This window comes from Micromys minutus (assembly GCF_963924665.1).
Source record: "Micromys minutus genome assembly, chromosome: 19".
Lineage (NCBI taxonomy): Eukaryota > Metazoa > Chordata > Mammalia > Rodentia > Muridae > Micromys > Micromys minutus.
The window spans coordinates 34,337,983-34,342,511 of record NC_137954.1 but is presented as its reverse complement, the minus strand read 5'-3'; positions in this window follow the sequence as shown (position 1 = coordinate 34,342,511).

Below are 4,529 nucleotides of genomic sequence, written 5' to 3'. Positions count from 1 at the left end.
GTCTCCATTCACTCTCGTGTAGATGCAGTTGAGTGTGTGTTGCGTGAAGCCTGTAGGTACCTAGTGATTTGATGCAGCATCAAGAAGAAATAAATAGGAGTTTGTGGAAGGCAATTGTGTGTGTGTAAAGGACAAAAAGGCCCTGTCTTTGTTGATTTTTGCTGACTTTGTGGTTTTTCTGGTTACTTAAGAGAACAAAATCAATCTCAAGAAAAATGGGATTCTTTATAATGTTATTGCCCACATATATTTTAAAAATATTGTGTCCTGACTTGAAATAGTCAAGATAACAAGAAGCTTTTTAAAAGGGAGGAAATGCTAGAAAGAATTAGATTTGGTTGACATGTTACTGTGGACAGGATTCATAGAAAGAACTGTCAATTCTAAATACCCAGGTTAAATTGTATAGTAAGGGGTTATGAAAGAAAAGGTATCTGAAAATTATTTTCTGACTGAGAAGTTCCTGGAGCCTTGTTAAATATCTTCATTGTCTATGATATATTTTTAGTTTCTAATATTGTTTTGAAATGGGCTCTCCCTCTAGCCCAGGCTGCCTGGAAATCAATGTGTAGCCCACAGTGGCCTCAAACTCATAGAAATTCTTCTGCCTCAGCCTCCTGACTCCTAATATTACAAACCTGAGACATCACATTGAACTCATGATAGGTTTATTTATTCTGCTTTTCCTGGTATTAAACAACCATGACATGATGGAAAGATTGCAGTTTCCACTGTTCCTTAAAATGGTAATTTAATACAATTTATTTTAGTCTAGCATTTCTTAATACTGAACTATTTGTTTTCAGCTGGGAACTTATATCACATAGCTATAGAATTCTATGGTAGGACATACTCCAGATCCATAGAATCTCTTTTCTTGAAGATCTTTATATATGCTTAGTTTATTCTCACAATATATTTGGTCTGATGACAGTACTTGCTATATGTTGTATATGAACACTGTAGTGGTTTGAATATGATTGGCCCAGGAAGTGGCAATATTAGGAGGCGTGACCTTGCTGGAGAAAGTGTGTCACTGTGGGAGTGGGCTTTGAGAGACCTTCCTCCTAGCTTCCTAGAGGCTGCCATGCTCCTGCTTTGATGATAATGGACTGAATCACTGAACCTGTAAGCCAGCCCCAATCAAATGTTGTCCTTATAAGATTTGCCTTGGTCATGGTATCTCTTCTCAGCAATCAAACCCTAGCAAAGACAAACATTTTTCTCTGTGAATATTGTCTTTCATTTTAATAAATAAGAACTAATAGTTGTTGTTCCTCTTTAGAAATAAGGATTTTTCCTATGTTTACTGGCACTTTTTGTCTGAAAAATGTATAACATTTTTCTTACTCGATTTTGAGATAGAATGTTACTGCATAGCCCTGGCTGACCTGAAACTCACTAAGTAAACTGGGCTGCCCTTGAACTCACAAAGATTCTCCTGCTTCTGACTCTTGAGTGCTAAGACTAAAGGCAGTTTATTTATTATGTGTGTATACATTGGTGATGGGGTGGGAGAAAGCAGGAACATCTTCAATGGCACAGAGGTGGAGGTCAAAGGACAACTTGTAACTGTCTGCTCTCTCCTTCCACCCTGTCTGGTGTTGGGGATTGAAATCAGTCAGGCTTGGCAGCAGCTGCCTTCACCTGCTGAGCCATTGAACCAGCCTTAAAACTTTAAGACTTTAGTGTTTTGATTTTTATGCCACAGAACATAGACACATTTCTTCATCAGTGGAACAAGGTTTGGTTATAAACTCCCAGAGGATGTTTTACATTTTAAAATCATCAGTAACAGGTATTTTGTCATCTACTGATAGGTTGTAATTTTACTCTGTAGCTTCCCTGAACAGTTCTGAAATCAACAACAGATCATAGTGTTTCATCTTCCATAAAGAAAAGTTATCTATGTTTGTACCTTTGTGTGCTGGCTCCTGTGTGCAAGGTTGAGTTGGTGTCTAATTGAGACAAGTGACTCCCAGATCCAGTGGAACAAAAATTCTGTATCTAACACATTTAACCCCAGACTTGGGAGGCAGAAACAGGCAGAGCTCTGTGAGTTTTAGGCCAGTCTGATCTACATAGTAAGTTCTAGGACAACCAGAGCTAGAGAGAGAGAGAGCCAATTAAAAAAATCTTTACCTAAATTAAATGAGCTGATGAGGTAGGTGTAGTTAGTTTTAGGCGTCAGTTTGCCATGGCCTAGAGTCTCTGAGAAGAAAACCTCAAGTAAAAAATTGTGTAAATAGAGACTGGCCTATGGGCATGTCTGGGGGGGGGGTATTGTCTTGATTATTAATTAACCCAGTCCACTGAAGGTGGCACCCTTCCTTAGATGGGGCCCTGAACTGTGCAATAGTGGACAAAATTAGTGAGCAGGCAAGCAAGAAGCATGCCTGCATTCATTGCTCTCTGCTTTTGACTATGATTATTGCATTTGTCAGAGTTCTCTAGAGTAACAGAACTTATAGAATGAATATATATATATACATGTGTATATACATAAATATATAGGATTTATTAAAATGATTTACAAGTTATAGTCCAGCTAATCTACAATGGTTGACTATGAGCAGAAAAATCCAAGAATCCAGAAGTTTCTCAATCCACAAGGCTGGATGCCTTAGCTAGTCTTCAGTAGAAACGGAATCCTGAAGAAATAGACTCTAATGGCAGTGAAGAATGGACTTGCTAGCAAGGTGCAAACAAGAAAAGAACAAAATATAGGCCGCCAGCAGAAGGTGGGGCTCAGATTAAAGGTGTGTCCTCTCTCCTCGAGCCCACTCAATCCGGATTAAAGGCATGTTCAAACTAAGCAAAATGCCTTCACAGGCTTGGCTCTCACTTTTTAGACTTTAGTTAATTGCAGATATAGACAGGTTAGCAACCAAGAACAGCCATCACAGATGTGATGTGACGAGCCACTGGAGTCCTTGTCTTGATTTACCTTTAATAATGGCTCATCACCTGGAACTGGAAATTGAAATAAAGCCTTCTTTCCCTGTGTTGCTTCTGGTCAGGGTGTTTTATCACAGCCACAGAAATTAGAGTGAGTCATAATGATTGGTTTTGCTTGACATATCAGTGACGTTCAAATTGGTTTATTTCCTGGCTTTGTAAGGAACTGGTTTCTCTTTTGTCTTAAACAACCTGCAGTTTAACAGTCTGGCATGTCACACTTTAGTGAACCATTTGTGAGCATCTAAACAGATATTCTCTAACACAATTGGACTGCTCTTGTTGAATAGTCTTAATTTCATAGCAGTATAGCGATTTGTGTGCCATCCTGGTTGACTGGACATGCTTGGAGACAATGGCTGTGCCCCCGAGACCAAGTTTAGATCATCATATTTGAGAATGATGCTCATTTAATCTGAAGGTGTATTCCTGGCAAATGTGTTCCAGTGTATAGGTTCTGGAAATGAATCCCATGTCAACTCGTTGGTTGGCTTTCAAGCTTCAAAAGTTTTTTCAGTAACTGGGCATTTTCATTATGCATTGTAACTGGGAGGCAGAGGAAGAAAGATTAGGGGTTTGACTTCATCCTCAACTATGTTAAGAGCTTTAGACAAGTCTGAGCTAAATTCGAAGCCCAATCACGGTGCATGTCTTTAATCCCAGCACTCGGGAGTCAGAAGCAAGCAAATCTCTGAGTTTGAGGCCAGCCTGGTCTACAGATCGAGTTCCAGACAAGTCAGAACTGCATAGAGAAATCCTGTCTTGGAAGAAAAAAAATAGCAAAAGCAAAACCAAAACAACAACAAAACAAGAGACCACGTTGAGATAGTTTATTGAAGTTGTCCAGCAAATCAAACTTAGGACTATATGATAAATTTCTATACTTCCTGTTTCTGGGAAGCAGTGGCTAAAAGTAAGGAGAATGGCTTTAGTTTGTGATCAAGAAGAGTCTTTTGGATACTCTTTAAGAAAAGAGAAAAGAATTTGTGCTCCAGTATACAGTACACTCTTTCCAGTCTTGGGACACTGGTGCTGCTTGTGTATCTTGGAGTCTCATGTTTCTCTCCACACACTGCAGGTAGTGGACGCCACACTGTCTTGTCTGCTGAGATTTAATTCCTCCCTCCGCTCCTCAAGGAAAAAGTGATTTTTGTCCCCCTCTCTTGAAATTGGACTGTAACTGGTTTCCTTGCCCAAACTGTCCTTCTGTACCACTTTCCCCGTTTCTCCAGTTTCCTTTCATGTTTCACTAGCTCAGTGTTTTACTTTCTCAGCATCTGACCTAGACTGGCATCATGGGGAATTAAAACCCAGATCCCTAGCAAGCGTTTAGGTTGCCTTGCAGCTGACCTAACTCCCAGAACCTATGGAGGTTATACAAATGGAAACTTTGATCTGGGGTTAACCTTCATGGATAGACCCCCTCAGCAGACCATGAGCAGGAGGCAAGAATTGTCCCTGGACAAGTCACTGTCTGTGCCACTGAGGAGTCTAGCCAAACTCTCCGGTCTTGTAAGTCCTCATGTAGAAGAAGCAGGACCAGGACATTGTCAAGAACAGCATCTCTCAGC